This window comes from Oncorhynchus keta, chromosome 14 (genome assembly GCF_023373465.1).
Source record: "Oncorhynchus keta strain PuntledgeMale-10-30-2019 chromosome 14, Oket_V2, whole genome shotgun sequence".
Lineage (NCBI taxonomy): Eukaryota > Metazoa > Chordata > Actinopteri > Salmoniformes > Salmonidae > Oncorhynchus > Oncorhynchus keta.
Window position 1 is genome coordinate 60,698,317 of NC_068434.1, and position 18,838 is coordinate 60,717,154.

General features: G+C 44.7%; 1 protein-coding gene across 15 annotated transcripts in view; it reads right to left on the minus strand.

Moving 5' to 3' along the window:
• znf536 (zinc finger protein 536) overlaps window positions 1–18,838 on the minus strand; it is a 518,664-nt gene that overhangs the window by 125,842 nt on the left and 373,984 nt on the right. For 7 of the 15 annotated variants that reach the window (XM_052462075.1, XM_052462073.1, XM_052462066.1 and 4 more), the window contains one exon: window positions 7,341–7,469. The exons of the other annotated variants lie outside the window; for them this stretch is intronic. The gene's annotated coding sequence lies outside the window, so the exon portion shown is untranslated. The remainder of the gene's footprint in view (window positions 1–7,340; window positions 7,470–18,838) is intronic. 15 annotated transcript variants of the gene reach the window in all.

An 18,838-nucleotide genomic window follows, 5' to 3' on the forward strand; every position in this document is an offset into this window, starting at 1 on the left:
TGCAACAGAGGAGTGCCACTGACTGCTGTCGAGTACAGGAAATGTGCTATAGTGCTGTCACTATGATGAATGATGACATGATTCCTCCTGAACAGATTGTGAGCGGTTGCATCACGCACCGGCATTTGGGACAGTCAGATTCCAGCATTGTATGTAGGGTAGGGCAGGTTCAGGTAGGGCAGGTTCACTGTACATCTGGGGCAGAGGACTTCTCACGCTCATTGGGGCAGAGGACTTCTCACGCTCATTGGGGCGGCAGGTAGCTAAATGGTTAGAGCGTTGGGCCAGTAACCAAAAGGTTGCTAGATCGAATCCCTGAGCTGTCGTTCTGCCCCTGAACAAGGCAGTTAAACCCACTGTTCCCGAGGCCGTCATTGTAAATAATAATTTGTTCTTTATTTAGTTTTAAAAAATTGTGGCTGGATCCACTTTATGATACTAATCCCATAGACGGTCATTGACCCGGCCCATGAACATATCTGCCACACAATCCCGTTCTAATTCAAAAAGCCCTGCACCGTATCTAAACCTCTCTCTGCAGCTCATGTTGTGTGGTGTCTGCATGGTGACAAGCATCCTTAAGAAGCTTAGGTGCACGCGTGCACAGTGTGTGTGCGTTTTCAGTCGAGACCGTCTCATAAATAGTTAACAGAACGACGCACGGGAAGGAATTAACCACCTTTACTCGTCTTTAATTACTACGAAGTCCACCTCTGTACCACCGATCTATAAATACATAGTGAATCCCAAGTGGCACTGAAGTTACTCAGTCCAATGTCTTACAGAGATGTACCTCAGCAAAAAAGCCCCCAAAAGCCCAAAATGTGAACCGTAACACAGAAATTGGGACAAACGTCCTTCTGTGTATTTTGGGACCCCACTAATTCATCATACTACAAAAAAATCATGTCTTAAATTATTTTATTTTTTTAAATGATGAGAAAAAAAAATGAATTTGAAGAGTGAGAAAGAGAGAGAAGTCCTATCGGGATATGTGATGAATCCAGGTCTTAGGGGTGTTCCAGGGAGTAAAATAAGGTTGAACCTCAATAGGATCAACATTCAGGGCAAAACTGAAATAAAAGTAGAAATCTGACAGAGAAAATGATCTGTAATTAGGACACACAGCACTAAAAGCAAGTTCAAAGATAATTGTTTTTAGAGGGGTGTGTGACTGACTGCGAGGAATCCCAGGGCGGCCAGTTTGTGTGGTGCAGACAGACAGACAGACAGACAGACAGACAGACAGACAGACAGACAGACAGACAGACAGACAGACAGACAGACAGACAGACAGACAGACAGACAGACAGACAGACAGAGGCTAGTGTGCACGCGAGAGAGAGAGAGAGAGAGAGAGAGAGAGAGAGAGAGAGAGAGAGAGAGAGAGATAGAGAGAGAGAGAGAGAGAGAGAGAGAGAGAGAGAGAGAGAGAGAGAGAGAGAGAGAGAGAGAGAGAGAGAGAGAGAGAGAGAGAGAGAGAGAGAGAGAGAGAGAGAGAGAGACTAGAGACAGGCGAATTAAAGAGAGAGATAGAAGGAGAGTAGAAAGAGAGCAAGTCCAAAGTGAGATCGGGGGTTAAAGGGAAAGTCGCTGAAGGTGAAATCTTCCATTGGTATTTGAGGAAAAAGGAAGCGAACAAAGACACCCTGCCGAACAAGCACCGATCCATCATAAGACCAGGCCATAAAAATACAAAACAAGTGTCCCCAACACACTTATCCCCCTCACACATCTTTCCACAAAGAGGCTTATTGTTGTTGCCTTTTCACAACACATTGGGCTTTGATGGATTCTGCCTGCTAAAGAAAAGGGCCGGAATGAAAGGCAGGGGTGTATGAATAAAGAAAAAAAAGCATGCTTAAACAAAGATATGAATTAAAAGAAAAGAGGTGGCCCAGGACCCAGGACTGTAGACTGTCCCTGAGTTGCGCCCGAGGCCCGAGGCCCGAGCACTAAGCCAAAGCCTTCTCACAAACACTATAGAATTCGTTTTTTTATCATTAGGGAAATAAAGAAATGTTAATAACAATGTCTATCCTCTCGTTATTTACCTACCTACTTCATATGCACACTACAGAGAACTACTTCAGAAAACCCCTGTAAATATCCTATGAGAAACAGTGTAGAGTTGGTAGTTCTTAGTACTTCTCTTTGGACTGCTATGGTAATGTCTGTTTTCCTAACAAGCCAATCCCTAAAAAACTTCACCGAGTGAATGTCCACTGCAAAAGCCCTACTTGCATAAGCAACCGCTAGATCATGGCCCCAAAGAAACCCCTTTTTTTCCCTTCTAGGCCGCACAGTGAAGTCACTCTTGGCATGTCTCAAAACATAACATAATTGTGTTTTAGCGGACTGAGACGGGGGACTAAAAATACACACAATAGCGTAGAGATGAGCAAACACACACAAAAAAAGAGAAAAGAAAGCGTTTGTCCTTCAGCACAGTGTTTTCTCTGTACTGTCCCACAGCCAATAACTGTGGAATAAACGGATATGTGAATTAAACCCCATTGTTTTAAAGAGCTGCTGCTATATTTAGTCGCTTTCGACTTCATGCAATATAATTTTGCCAATGTTTTTGTATTTCTGCACTTGGACTGCATATCTCCCGTTGTGTGAGCAAGTGTAAGTGTGTGTGCATGTGTAAATTAAAAAAAAAAAAAAACAACAGTTCAGCCATGCGATTTTTGCAATTAGAAAAGACACAAAAATAATTATTCTGCAGCACACTCAGGCGACATATCCTGAATCGACGATGCACGGATCACGTGTTTAATAAAAAGGTTAATCAGTTGTTAATCAGAGGATTAATAACTTGTTATTTTCTTTACAAAACCATTAATATTATGCCATAAATATTTTATGTTGATGGGTCATTTTTTTTGTGGGGGGCTAGAGTGTGCAATACACAGGCTGATGTGCATTTATCACATTTTGGCGAAGACAAATACATTCGTTCATGTTTATTAATTCAACCTTGGTGAAAACAATACTCTTTACGTGATGAATAAAGTATTTATCAACAATGCCACAAAAGGACAGAGATTAGGGGCTGGAGACTGGAGACAGCGGTGCAAAGTCAAAATGCTGGGGGCAAAAGTTTATTAACATTTAAGATAGGGCATAAATGGCTTAAGGAAGGGGGGCGAGGCTGGTTCCACATTGTAGGGACAGTGTCGGGAACGGGTGTGGGGGGTGAGCGTCTGTTCTGGGGGAAGTGGGTTAATCAGAGATTTTCTGTCCCTTTCTTAACAAATTACCCTGCCGGTTTGCTAATCAAAGCAAAACAAATATTGCCTTTCGTTCGCTCCATTTGTTGAACGAACATATGACGTTCCCAAAATACTCATTCCCAGCTCAAATGTAATTAAATTGTGCCTTTAGTGAAAACATGCAGTGGTACTCCAATTAGTTCTGTTTTTGTCATTGGGAGAGAAAAAAAAATGGAATCGGGCATGCCCAAGGCACCGTCGTGTCCCGGAATGACACAATGCCTTGGCGGTATGAAGTGGGTGTGTTTTGGAGATGGTGTCTGGGTACGTCGGGGTGATAGGGGTGCAGAGTGTTTATAAGTTGGTTGCCTGGATGAGTTTTGGAGATGTTGTCTTGTTATTGTGAGGGGAACACACAGTCAATGTGTTGATAAGACGGTGGATGTGTCTATTTGAGACGGTGGGTGTAGTGGGTGGGTGTAGTAGGCACAAGGTCGCAATGGATCTCTCGATCTCTCTCTTTCTCTGGTCTTCTCATTCCTGTTCTTCTATCTCTCTCTCTCTATATATATATAAAGCTCTGTGAAGTATGTGGGTAGCAAACTATTGAACCGGCTAACTAAGTAATTGCTTATTTTCATTTAACTCTAAATTGTGTTTTTTTATTGACGGACTGCATGGATTGCCCTGCAAAATGTCATCCATCTACCTGTCGATGAATCTATCCGTTCATTTAGTGATCAGTCCACCTGATATGCATTTTACTCATGTCTAAACACCTTTATTGGCAATCAATGGAAAGCAAAGAATGTCGGAAACTAAGTAACTCGCAGGCCTGAGGACATATACAACATTGGATATTTGTCAATGGCCACGCATCAAGTCCTGTTGGTGGACTTCTAGATACCGAGAAAATGTACAATACCCACTGGCAGATCACAACGTAAAATGCAGTGTGTCCGTGTGTCTGTGAGTTTTGTGTCTTTGTGTGTCCGTCTGTGGCTGTGCGCATTTCTGTGTCTGTGTGCGCCTATATTATCTCTCATATCCTCCTCGCTGCCAATCTCCATAAACAGAGGAGAGAAGGAGAGAGAGAAAAGGCAAAGAGGGCAGGCAAGGGAGAGATTGAAGATGAAAAGGGAGAGGGGAGATCCATTTTGTGTTCAGTTAAACACTGATTTCATCATCTGGGTAAAACACATAACTTAAAACTGAATTCAAATATTAAAAATGACAGGCCTTATAAGTGCGGTGAGTGATCCGGGGTCACGGAGGGAGGGAGGCGCGGGCGGCTTGTCAGCCACTATCTGTCAGAGTGAATTAGAAACAATCAGTGGGGACTGAAAGGGAAGGTGATTGTTATTAGGCAGCAGGGCTGTGAGCAGGCTCCCCAGATGTGGCCATGCATATAAAAGAACAGGAAGCCAGCAGTTTAATTCAGGAAGCGCCGGCGTACACGGCCGTACAAAGCAGGAAGGGGGCCTTTGTCGCTAATAAGCTCAAAGTTACTTTGATAACAGGCGGGGTTAGGCGCCGGAATAAAAGCACTTTTCTCTTCTTTTTCTCTGGGTTTCATTTCACACACCACCCTCAGCAGTCAGTCAATATCTAGGAAATATAATGGGAGTGGAGAAATCGGGGGTGAAATGTAGATAAGTCGACCTTAACACGCGAAGGGGAAGAGACGGCTGTGCCCATATATCAATTACCCCTGCTATCATAGGAGGATGATGAAGGGCTTGAGTGTTGGGCTCCAGGCCCCCCAGCCCAGCCGCCTTCGGTCCCCTCTGTCGTCTGACAGTCTCTCTCCCCTGCACCGGGTAGGGAGGAGGACGGACGTGCCTGCTTTTGACTCCAGCGCCAGACCTGCTATCTGTCAAGGGCTCCCACTGCTCCTCTGAGACAGACATCACGCCTACAGATTGTTGTCATGGACGACGGCAGGGAGGGGAGGGGTAGATGTGTACAATATGTTTTCAAAGGGAGCCGGGCTTGATCTGAATGATAAGGAGAGACGCTAATCTGCTAGGATACGGCCTCAAAGGCACATTGGCTCTGACACTGAAAACCTTGTGCCACAGAGAAGCAGCTCCCTGGTAAACCCCTATAGACCAAGGGAGGCCAACTATCTGCATATGTCGTACTGTCACAGTCCGGCAAGAACTCCACGTTCCCGTCACAAAAACACACGGCTAGGCTAAAAATGATCACTCAATCCTGCGCATTGATGTCACTGACGTGGGAAATGTTTCTGTGTCATTTTTTCCCCGAGAGACTGAAGGGCTTGAGGATATTTTCTACTAACAGCTTTCGAACGTTTAGCATTTTCTACGAGTGTATCGCGACAAAGCCGCAGGTAACACGGGCCCTTGTCTCAAGCACTAGTAGCATTCAACTCCAGCAATGTGAAATCAATGACATCTGAAAATGAAGGACGGTGTTGAGACTGTTGCTTCCAACGTCCCTCCGTCTCCTTTAAATGTGGAATGGCTTTCGATCCCCATTTTTACTTGTAGTCGGGAGAGATATCTCCAAAAACGATCCCAGGCTTGAGATTTAGCGAGCCCGTAATAGGTTTAGACTGCTAAATGAAAGCTTTATGTTTATCCTCGTGATCATTTGCACGGTGTACTTACACATGCTTCTCCAGTTTTGTGCCTTCCAGGTTTGTGTTCGGAGTCAAGACGAGAGGGTGGTATGCGGTGTTTAACATGTTACTGCTAAATATTCCCCGGGGTAATAACAGTGTATATATGACGATTGGAAGCGTGAGAAAATGAAAGAAAGAGAGGGGGGGGGGGTACAGAAGAAACAATAAGAGAAACATATGGAGAGACCGAGTCAAAGGATACATGCAGAATAGTGTGTGAAGCAGAAGGGAAAAGCGAGTGACACAGACAGAGAGAGAAGTGGCGGTAAGGAGAAGAGTGTGAGTCAGACAGCGGAAGGGAGAGGGACGTAGATGGAGGGAGGGTGGTTGAGTGAGGTGGCTCTTATAGTCAGATCCTTCCTTACAGGACATGTCTTAGATTTCAGTGCGATTAGATCGTGAGGGATATGGGAGATGTTCGAGAGGAGCATTAGTAATTAATCACTATGAGGTCTGGGATTTCCACTTTCACTGTCTGGGGCCTGGGCCTAGCTAGATACCCTACCAACTTTTTTTTTTAAAGAACACTACCCAATGTCCCTGCGTATTTTTTCTTTTTCTTTTTTGTGTGCGTGTAGCTTTCCCAGTCAGTGTAAAGAGAGAATGAAAAGGGATGCAAAGCAAAGGCATCACAAAAACAAAAATATATATATTGGAGGGCACTTCCTTTCTGCAGTGTGCTAATTATTACTCCAGCCATAACGAGCTTTAGTCTCCTCCATAGACACAGACGGTGTGCTTTAACGCGGATCACTACTGTAGGGAATGAGTGACCATAAAAACAGAATGGCCTTCACTTACGCTTCTTTCTCACCATTTCTCTTCTTCCTTTTTTTTTCTCCACTATGAATAAATTGAGTCTGTCCCGGACATGAAAATGTCAAATACCTAAAATACACCTAGGCTAAATAGCGTATTAATTTTTAATGCTCGCTCATCCTATGCTGCTATTCTCATATCTAGCCTGTCTGCCAACAGCTGTTGCAGGCTCCCTCACAGGGGATTTATCATCCATCTAAAAGAGAAAGGGAGAGTTGTTCAAAAGACAAGGAAGGGAGCCTTATTTTCATGGATCCGTACCTCTCGTTTAATTCAAGCCTGAAACGTCTCCCTGTGATATACGAGGAGAATTCAATTACACTAATGCCAAAACATAAATTGTTCATGATTCGTCCCACATTTTCCATGTTATATTGCTAGCTGGCTCTTATAAATGAAAAATAAATAAGGTGGGTAGTCATGAAGTGGAAGTATAGTGACATCGGAGAGGTGGCACAAGGGGAGGGGGGAGATTCGGAACAGGCATGTTTCAGTGGGGTAACTGAGCGACGTTCAGTGTGTTTTTAGGTGGCTGGTGATTATGGTAGATTATCACAATCCAGATTGTAACAAAGTTACAAGCATTAGCAGAAACCTATGGTGGCAAAGTAGAGAGTGTGTGACAGAAGGTGTGTGTGTGGGGGGGAGCATACCTTAACACACTAACTGCATACTGGTCTGGAGCCTGTCTGTCAGGTTCGAGGAGACCCAGGCAGATCACTGCCACTGAGTCACTACAGCACACAGCAATGACGACCGACCTAGAAGGATGTGTCTCTTTCCTGTCAGAGAGAGAAAGGGAGTGGGAAAGAGAGGGGGAGAGAGAGAGGGAGGGGGACAGGGAGAGAGAAAGAGAGAGAGAGAGAGAGAGGCAGACAGGGAGACAGGGAGAGAGAGAGAGAGAGAGAGAGAGAGAGAGAGAGAGAGAGAGAGAGAGAGAGAGAGAGAGAGGGAGATGATGTCAAGTGAAATGTAACAAATTCACTGAAAGGCAGCGATGCGCAGAGGTCAAGGAAATGCAGCCGAAAAAGGTTAAAGATGAAATCAAAGCCGTGCCTTGCAGCGGGCTGAAAATCTATCCCTCCAAGGCAAGGCCATCGCTGACGCGCGGCAGACAAGATGCTAAATACTGCACGGCACTCTGGGATCTTTCATTTTCATCCGATCAATAAGGGCTTATATTTATCAGGATTCCAAGCAGCTGCCACATCTGACAACCTCCACTTCATTTTCTCACTCCTCCTCCTCCTCACGCTAAATCGGGAGCCATCAACCATAAAAGAGACTGAGGCCTCTAGCTTCGCCATTTACACCCTCAGACACAATTCCATTAAAGGACCCCCCTTTTCTGGTTAAAGAAACATGCGTTGTCATTATGGTTTTGGCAACAGACCACCACTCTCTTCATATGCTCTTTGTTCCCTTATCCCCACCCATAACGCCACAAAGAGAAGGCAGACTTCAGACGTTCACACATTAGACCCCTTTTCTAATGTTCGAGATTTATTTCAAAAGAACCAAACTTGTGAAGCCCCCCTATAATTCAAAGTATTAAAATGAGCAGAAGATTTTTTTTTTTTTTTTTTAAGGGGGCGAGTTAAAATAGCTCAATCTCTAATCATCTGTACGACAATATTTGCTGTGAGGCATTCTAAATAGATTATCGCTGGTCCATCTGTGTCATCATTGATTTATAAGGATTTAAGCTGCTTTGGAAAAGGGAGGCCTTCCCACTACAGCAAAAGGCTTCTTCTTTTTGAAATCAGGGGCATGGCAACAGGACAACCCCGGCACTTGTCTGCTCAAGAAACTCTTTCCTTGAAGCGTTGGTGAGAGGGGAAGTAAAAATAAGATGGCTGTATCCGGTTTTAGGAAGCATGAACCTTTTTTTTTTTACAAAGAGATGGGGAGGAGGGGAGGAATTGCAACAACAAAAAAAGGAAAAAACACACACAAACACAAAAAACAAGGGACATCATTAACATATGAATACTATATGCAAATGGTTAGCAGAGAGCAGATGTTGGTGCATTTAATTGACCTATATGTGAATAGCATCCAAACCTTTTACTCTGTTACTACGCCCAGTGTACAATATCAACTGGATTCAGGGACTGGCACACAGAACAGCAGTGTGAATGGGGAGTAGACAGAGTGAGAAACAGTTTGAACACGAGAGACGGAGAGAATAGGTGTTTCAAAGGAGAGAGGCGTCTTGACAGGAAGCTGTCAGAGCTGGATGAAACTCAAAGACAGCGCCTGGCTGTCACTGTCCCTCTGCTGTCTCGTGCGGATGACATCACCGTGCGACTGTGGAAATGGATCACTTAATGGCCCTTGGAGAGCAATGCCGTCTGTGACATGTAACTGTATGCAGCATTAAGGCCTGGATTACAGCACACTGTCTTTATGGATATTCATATCTAGACTTCTCAATCCTCTCTAATTCTCCCTGCACTTAGCTTCTCCCTCTTTTCTCCCCTTTCTCCCTGCCATTAGCTTCTCCCTCTTTTCTCCCCTTTCTCCCTGCCATTAGCTTCTCCCTCTTTTCTCCCCTTTCTCCCTGCCATTAGCTTCTCCCTCTTTTCTCCCCTTTCTCCCTGCCATTAGCTTCTCCCTCTTTTCTCCCCTTTCTCCCTGCCATTAGCTTCTCCCTATTTTCTCCCCTTTCTCCCTGCCATTGGCTTCTCCCTCTATTCTCCCCTTTCTCCCTGCCATTAGCTTCTCCCCTTTCTCCCTGCCATTAGCTTCTCCCTCTATTCTCCCCTTTCTCCCTGCCATTGGCTTCTCCCTCTTTTCTCCCCTTTCTCCCTGCAATTAGATTCTCCCTCTTTTCTCCCCTTTCTCCCTGCCATTGGCTTCTCCCTCTTTTCTCCCCTTTCTCCCTGCTATTAGCTTCTCCCTCTTTTCTCCCCTTTCTCCCTGCCATTAGCTTCTCCCTCTTTTCTGCCCTTTCTCCCTGCCATTAGCTTCTCCCTCTTTTCTCCCCTTTCTCCCTGCCATTAGCTTCTCCCTCTTTTCTCCCCGCCATTAGCTTCTCCCTCTTTTCACCCCTTTCTCCCTGCCATTAGCTTCTCCCTCTTTTCTCCCCTTTCTCCCTGCCATTAGCTTCTCCCTCTTTTCTCCCTGCCATTAGCTTCTCCCTCTTTTCTCCCTGCCATTAGCTTCTCCCTCTTTTCACCCTTTTCTCCCTGCTATTAGCTTCTCCCTCTTTTCTCCCCTTTCTCCCTGCCATTAGCTTCTCCCTCTTTTCCCCCCTTTCTCCCTGCCATTAGCTTCTCCCTCTTTTCTCCCCTTTCTCCCTGCCATTAGCTTCTCCCTCTTTTCCCCCCTTTCTCCCTGCCATTAGCTTCTCCCTCTTTTCTCCCCTTTCTCCCTGCCATTAGCTTCTCCCTCTTTTCTCCCCTTTCTCCCTGCCATTAGCTTCTCCCTCTTTTCTCCCTGCCATTAGCTTCTCCCTCTTTTCACCCCTTTCTCCCTGCCATTAGCTTCTCCCTCTTTTCTCCCCTTTCTCCCTGCCATTAGCATCTCCCTCTTTTCTCCCCTTTCTCCCTGCTATTAGCTTCTCTCTCTTTTCTCCCCTTTCTCCCTGCTATTAGCTTCTCCTCTTTCTCCCCTTTCTCCCTGCCATTAGCTTCTCCCTCTTTTCTCCCTGCCATTAGCTTCTCCCTCTTTTCACCCCTTTCTCCCTGCCATTAGCTTCTCCCTCTTTTCTCCCCTTTCTCCCTGCCATTAGCTTCTCCCTCTTTTCTCCCTGCCATTAGCTTCTCCCTCTTTTCTCCCCTTTCTCCCTGCCATTAGCTTCTCCCTCTTTTCTCCCTGCCATTAGCTTCTCCCTCTTTTCTCCCCTTTCTCCCTGCCATTGGCTTCTCCCTCTTTTCTCCCTGCCATTAGCTTCTCCCTCTTTTCTCCCTGCCATTAGCTTCTCCCTCTTTTCTCCCTGCCATTAGCTTCTCCCTCTTTTCTCCCCTTTCTCCCTGCCATTAGCTTCTCCCTCTTTTCTCCCTGCCATTAGCTTCTCCCTCTTTTCTCCCCTTTCTCCCTGCCATTAGCTTCTCCCTCTTTTCTCCCTGCCATTAGCTTCTCCCTCTTTTCTCCCTGCCATTAGCTTCTCCCTCTTTTCTCCCCTTTCTCCCTGCCATTAGCTTCTCCCTCTTTTCTCCCTGCCATTAGCTTCTCCCTCTTTTCTCCCCTTTCTCCCTGCCATTAGCTTCTCCCTCTTTTCTCCCTGCCATTAGCTTCTCTCTCTTTTCTCCCCTTTCTGCCGGAGAAAGGAGAGAAGTCACACATCTTAAGCGGAAATGTTTGCATGGGTGAGCCATGAGAAACACAGATGCTATTTTCATCTAGGCTCTGCCTCCTTGTCTCCCTCCCTTTCTCCTGCTTGGGAATGTCATTAAATTGTATTAAATAGCCTTTTGTCCAGAGGGCAAGGACCACCCCGATATATGATAATACATTAATGCCCCAGTGTTGCAGCCAGTGAGCTGAGACGATTTTAAGGCCGAGAGCTGGGCGGAACAAGCATGAAGCACCATTGTGTGTGTGTGTGTGTGTGTGTGTGTGTGTGTGTGTGCACGCGCTGCGCGCGTGTGTGTGTGTCTATACGTGTGCATGTGGCTCTCTAACAACTGTGACACATACTAATAGAAACATACCTAATAAATAACAAGCTTTCAGGGTCTGGCAAGCTGACATTTTCTCTGTGAGCAGGACAATTTCATATCTGCGGTGCAGGGAACCAAATTGCATCACACGGAGATGCCAGCGGATTAGCATAAAAATTAACACTTAAATTTCAGCTTATTGCCAACCCCACTCCTGCTCCTCCTGCCACACAACAATCAATTCCTCTTATAAATCTGATTAGATTCCATGACGCTTATTATCCTAGGCATGTCCCTACACTGCCTTCCAAGGCACCAAGACTATTTGTTTAAATAGAACGAAAGAGCTGATAAATCTATAGGTGTGCTTCTCATGCACACGCATGCCACCTCTCCCCCTACTCTCTCTCTCTCTCTCTCTCTCTCTTTCTCTCACTGTTGGTCTGATCTGCAGATCACCAACGATGTGGAACAATAGGGAGTGAAATCGATATTGACGGATACGCTGCAGCACTGTACAACTTAGCTGATGTCCAGATTGTTCTGGGGGAAACAAAACTAGCTCATGCATGAAAAAATATTTTTAAAATAAGTTTACACTTGGTAAGGCCTCCGATGTTCTGAGCTTGTTTATATATGACGGTCCAGAGACCATCTTTGCTTGATCTCCCCCTTTGACCACCTCCCTCCGATGACAACTCAATCCATGAACTGACATCTCATGATTGATGCTGTTGTTTTCCAAATTGCTTGTCCTTCTTGAGATTCTTTATGCCGTGAATAGCGCTCCAGAAGTTGAAAATAATATTACTGTTATTCTAAAAGGTCAATCCAATGACAACGTTTTTGGTCTTTTCTTCTTTAGACCAGCACTAAAGTAGGCCTTTTCAGTCATAAAGTAGGCCTTTTCAGTCATAAAGTAGACCTTTTCAGTCATAACGTAGGCCTTTTCAGTCATAAAGTAGGCCTTTTCAGTCATAAAGTAGTCCTTTTCAGTCATAACGTAGGCCTTTTCAGTCATAAAGTAGGCCTTTTCAGTCATAAAGTAGACCTTTTCAGTCATAACGTAGGCCTTTTCAGTCATAAAGTAGGCCTTTTCAGTCATAAGGTAGGCCTTTTCAGTCATAAAGTAGGCCTTTTCAGTCATAAAGTAGACCTTTTCAGTCATAACGTAGGCCTTTTCAGTCATATCGTAGGCCTTTTCAGTCATAACGTAGGCCTTTTCAGTCATAAAGTAGGCCTTTTCAGTCATAAAGTAGGCCTTTTCAGTCATAAAGTAGACCTTTTCAGTCATAAAGTAGGCCTTTTCAGTCATAAAGTAGGCCTTTTCAGTCATAAAGTAGACCTTTTCAGTCATAAAGTAGACCTTTTCAGTCATAAAGTAGACCTTTTCAGTCATAACGTAGGCCTTTTCAGTCATAAAGTAGGCCTTTTCAGTCATAAAGTAGGCCTTTTCAGTCATAAAGTAGGCCTTTTCAGTCATAACGTAGGCCTTTTCAGTCATATCGTAGGCCTTTTCAGTCATAACGTAGGCCTTTTCAGTCATAAAGTAGGCCTTTTCAGTCATAAAGTAGGCCTTTTCAGTCATAACGTAGGCCTTTTCAGTCATAAAGTAGGCCTTTTCAGTCATAAAGTAGGCCTTTTCAGTCATATCGTAGGCCTTTTCAGTCATATCGTAGGCCTTTTCAGTCATATCGTAGGCCTTTTCAGTCATATCGTAGGCCTTTTCAGTCATATCGTAGGCCTTTTCAGTCATATCGTAGGCCTTTTCAGTCATATCGTAGGCCTTTTCAGTCATATCGTAGGCCTTTTCAGTCATATCGTAGGCCTTTTCAGTCATAACGTAGGCCTTTTCAGTCATATCTAGGCATTTTCAGTCATATCAGTAGGCCTTTTCAGTCATATCGTAGGCCTTTTCAGTCATATCGTAGGCCTTTTCAGTCATATCGTAGGCCTTTTCAGTCATATCGTAGGCCTTTTCAGTCATATCGTAGGCCTTTTCAGTCATATCGTAGGCCTTTTCAGTCATAACGTAGGCCTTTTCAGTCATATCGTAGGCCTTTTCAGTCATATCGTAGGCCTTTTCAGTCATAAAGTAGGCCTTTTCAGTCATATCGTAGGCCTTTTCAGTCATAAAGTAGGCCTTTTCAGTCATATCGTAGGCCTTTTCAGTCATATCGTAGGCCTTTTCAGTCATATCGTAGGCCTTTTCAGTCATATCGTAGGCCTTTTCAGTCATATTGTAGGCCTTTTCAGTCATAAAGTAGGCCTTTTCAGTCATTGCACAGCTATTTCCAATGGCCTCCGTGTTTATCTAGGGGGAAATTGGAGCAAGGAAAACCATCTCATGTTGGAAAGCTTAACACTGTTGCAATGAAACATTTTTCAATATAGTACTTTAGAAAACATTGCACAAACATGTAGTAAAAGCAGAGCGCACGTTGGGTGGCTTGCTAGGCAGAGAGACGGGGCTCACTTTTGTTTAGACGAATGGCATTTCATTGCATCCAGATGTCTTTAAGCACCATCCCTGCACTCCAAGACGTACGCAGAACGTACACAAACATTTACATCTAACTGCATTCCTCCTCCATGCTTAAGAGTGTCCCGGTCCCCTCCACTCCCCCAGACTATGGCTTGTGTTAAGGTGAATTACCATTCAGATCCAGGGCTTTAAGACTGGAGGATGAAACGTGATTAAGAGTTCCTGTCTTGTGTCGTGTGTGTGTGTGTGCCTACTCTGGGCCTGAACAGGAGAGATGTTTTATCCTCTCGTGGGTTGAGAATTCCACGCCAGCGTGACGCCGCGTCACATTGTAGGCCACACGCCTGCGGAGATCTGGGACAGAGGTGTGCCAAGGGCTGAGTCAGGCATTACAAAATAAGACTGGTATGTAAAGGCCCCGATTTGATGCCCTAACTGCTCTACGACACAGTGGAGCAAAGACGGGGAGAGAGAGAGAGAGAGAGAGAGAGAGAGAGAGAGAGAGAGAGAGAGAGAGAGAGAGAGAGAGAGAGAGAGAGAGAGAGAGAGAGAGAGAGAGAGAGAGAGAGAGAGAGAGAGAGAGAGAGAGAGAGAGAGAGAGAGAGAGAGAGAGAGAGAGAGAGAGAGAGAGAGAGAGAGAGAGAGTGAGAGAGAGAGAGAGAGAGAGAGAGAGAGAGAGTGAGAGAGAGAGAGATGAGACAGAGGGAGTAAAAGAGAGAGAGTGAACGTCTGATGTTATAAGTGGATAACAACAGCCCCAGCGATGCAGCAGTGAAGGGGCAGAATAATTTAAACCAGCTAACCCCTCCTCACCCTCTAGCCAACCCTCTATTCTTATGTTAACACCGCTAAAGAGGAGTGGGCCCACCCAGCAGTAGAAACTTAAGTCCATGCTTCAGGAAAAATAATCTATTTCTCTCCAAAGGCTAATGTAACTTTACTCACTTTCACCGTCCATAAGCGCAAACTCCGGCAACACCAATACATTTACCGTGCCTTTAAAGCATATTACCTTTCACAGAGTTTAAGAACAATAAACGGGGTGCTTAGCTGGTCTATTTTCTCTCTGTAATGCCTCGCAATGGCGGGGGAAGAATTTGAAAGTCTTTAAATTCAGAGTAAACACTGCTCTCTTTGTTGATTGTACAGTCTTTCATTTTTTTAAATTTTTTTTATTTTTTGGTGCGGATATTTCTTTTCTCCTTCAGAGCCTGTTGTTTTCTCTCCAAACAATACATCCCCTCTCACATCTGAAGTACACACCTCGCTGGCATTTTATAGGTTAAACCCTGCTGAACGGCGAGTCATACTTTGCGCCGCCGGTTTATTTTTTATGGCCATGTCTAATTAAGGCAGCATGTCCTATCTCTCAGCCATCTATGCCAAGGCCTTTATTTAAACAACTTTATTGCGAAATGTTTGCGTTCTCAGCATTCGGCGGGGCCCACACACAGATTATTATTTCATACTTCTCCAGGACTTTTTGAAGAGTTTACGCTTTAGAGCGGTTATTGTTTTTGATTGCAGGCAGTCTCTTAAGACTCGACGCGACCGGCTGAAGAACATGTTTACAGAATCCGGGTGTGAACTCGAAGGCCTTACCCAGAGGCCAAATGTACATATTCTCCATATGATTTATGGAGCTCAGGTTAAACTATTTATGTCCACGCACGGCTGTTTAAATTCACTGCTTTTTTTTTAAGAGTGCACGTGCATGTTTGCATTCTCACTGTGTTTAATGGAATTTGATGGAAAGATTGAATGTTTACACTTCATCAGTGAAGTGATACAAAAATAATAGTAGGCTCAGCAAATGCTTATTATCAGCTTATTGGAGTAGTAATATCTAATATCTACCCATAGAAAAAGTGGTTTCCAGTATCCCCAACACAGACACACACACACACACACACACACACACACACACACACACACACACACACACACACACACACACACACACACACACACACACACACACACACACACACACACACACACACACACACACACACACACACACACACTGCAAACGGGCATATCCACAAACCAAAAACACACATCAAGGTTGTCTGGAGACCTACAAGGCTGTGGGGGTCACTGTGTGTCTGGCTGTCTAAGAGGGTGACTTTGGCAGGCTCTGTGTGGTTTCAGGACCAGGCTGAAAGTAAAAGTGAGTTATTGTTTGTGGAGACACAACACTAGACAGGATCAGGCTGAAAGTAAAAGTGGGTTATGTGTGTGGAGACACAACACTAGACAGGATCAGGCTGAAAGTAAAAGTGAGTTATGTTTCCGGAGAGACAACACTAGACAGGATCAGGCTGAAAGTAAAAGTGAGTTATGTGTGTGGAGACACAACACTAGACAGGATCAGGCTGAAAGTAAAAGTGAGTTATGTTTCCGGAGAGACAACACTAGACAGGATCAGGCTGAAAGTAAAAGTGAGTTATGTGTGTGGAGAGACACAACACTAGACAGGATCAGGCTGAAAGTAAAAGTGAGTTATGTGTGTGGAGAGACAACACTAGACAGGATCAGGCTGAAAGTAAAAGTGAGTTATGTGTGTGGAGACACAACACTAGACAGGATCAGGCTGAAAGTAAAAGTGAGTTATGTGTGTGGAGACACAACACTAGACAGGACCAGGCTGAAAGTAAAAGTGAGTTATGTGTGTGGAGACACAACACTAGACAGGATCAGGCTGAAAGTAAAAGTGAGTTATGTGTGTGGAGAGACAACACTAGACAGGATCAGGCTGAAAGTAAAAGTGAGTTATGTGTGTGGAGAGACAACACTAGACAGGATCAGGCTGAAAGTAAAAGTGAGTTATGTGTGTGGAGAGACAACACTAGACAGGATCAGGCTGAAAGTAAAAGTGAGTTATTGTTTGTGGAGAGACAACACTAGACAGGACCAGGCTGAAAGTAAAAGTGAGTTATGTGTGTGGAGACACAACACTAGACAGGATCAGGCTGAAAGTAAAAGTGAGTTATTGTTTGTGGAGACACAACACTAGACAGGATCAGGCTGAAATTAAAAGTGGGTTATGTGTGTGGAGAGACAACTCTAGACAGGATCAGGCTGAAAGTAAAAGTGAGTTATGTGTGTGGAGACACAACACTAGACAGGATCAGGCTGAAAGTAAAAGTGAGTTATGTGTGTGGAGACACAACACTAGACAGGATCAGGCTGAAAGTAAAAGTGAGTTATGTGTGTGGAGAGACAACACTAGACAGGATCAGGCTGAAAGTAAAAGTGAGTTATTGTTTGTGGAGACACAACACTAGACAGGATCAGGCTGAAAGTAAAAGTGAGTTATTGTTTGTGGAGACACAACACTAGACAGGATCAGGCTGAAAGTAAAAGTGAGTTATGTGTGTGGAGACACAACACTAGACAGGATCAGGCTGAAAGTAAAAGTGAGTTATGTGTGTGGAGAGACAACACTAGACAGGATCAGGCTGAAAGTAAAAGTGAGTTATGTGTGTGGAGACACAACACTAGACAGGATCAGATTCCGGAGCAGATATCATTTGAATGGTGTCTTCTGATGACTGATGCTCATTACAACAGCATGCACAATTTAAGTGTGACACATCATAGTGAGTCCGGTGGTGGTAGAACACAGGGCACATCCAAGAAGCTTCAAGTCAAGGAGGCTTGCTTTTAACACGTACACATGCACTGCCTATCACACCTTTGATGCTCCTTACTGTTCTGCTTTTTAGAAATATACAGCAAAGGATGCTGACAATCAAGGATGGGAAAAGGGTGGACTGGTCACACCTCAGCAGTCACATGTACTGTACTCCATGCCTTGTTAAAAGCCACCATACAGACACTCACTTTTATACAACAAAATTCAAAAAGGTTCTATTTAATGTGCAACCTTACTTATCCTGTGTAAGAAAGAAAACATCCGCATGCTCCTCAAAGAAAAGAAAAACCCAATCCCAGATATGAATGTTGGTAAAAGGCTTTTTCATTCTCTGTTCCTAATAGAACGCTCTCTACCGCCGTTCCCCTTGTAACCCACAGCCGTCCCACAGGAGTTGGCCATGGGACATGCCCTGTCCTCAATGATAACCACAGGGTGAATATCTCCTATGAATCGCTGGCCATCTAAGGGCCCGGGGCTCTGCTGTTGTGTGCAGACGGGACTTCTGAAAGCCTGGGTTTGCCGTCTTTGGATGAAGAAAATGAAATTCTTTCACTTTGAATGTGTGCTCTGCTACACAGCCACCCAACCTTGCTAGTCGCTTCATTTCTGTTCTGAGTTCAGGTGTTCTTTTTCACTCCCTCTGTCTGCTGTCTGCAGCTACTTGAGCATATTTACTAAGACCCTACTATCCTAATAGTACATACTGTATATCCGAGGTTGACTAGCTACATTTGAGTAGTTTAAATAAAGCAGGGATAAAAAAAAACTCTTCTCAGTACTGACTCCATCTGTTTAATAGCTTGACTTGTGCTTAAGGGTAGATGAGTGCCAGGCAGTCTGACCTGAGGCTTGTTAAGGGAAACTCGACGGGTGGATTGGGCCTGCATGACACACGGGCACAGACACACCAGTCATATATAAACTCGCCAGAGAGGGAGACCCCCAAGTCTCTCCAGGCACATTAGGAAACCGCTCAGCAACGTGTTTGCACTTGTGCTACAAATCATGCTATTCCCACATTGCATTGGAGTTGAGTTCTAGCGTAACGGCGTGTGTGTGTGTGCAAACAATCTGTATAACCTGCACAGACCCTGGCCCTGCCTGGAGCAAGGCAAAGCCCATGTGAGAGGCTTGTTCTGCAGCACACAGGCTGTCTCGCTCTCTCTCTGTCACTTTCCTCACAAGTCCTCAGACCATCATCCCCACACCTAGTTTCATACATTGGCAAATCACACACACACACACACACACACACACACACACACACACACACACACACACACACACACACACACACACACACACACACAGCCTTTTACCACAACCTGCCCGACAACACTATGCTAATGTGGTCGCCCCCGACAACAGATCGAAGCCATACTACCAGATCTGGGC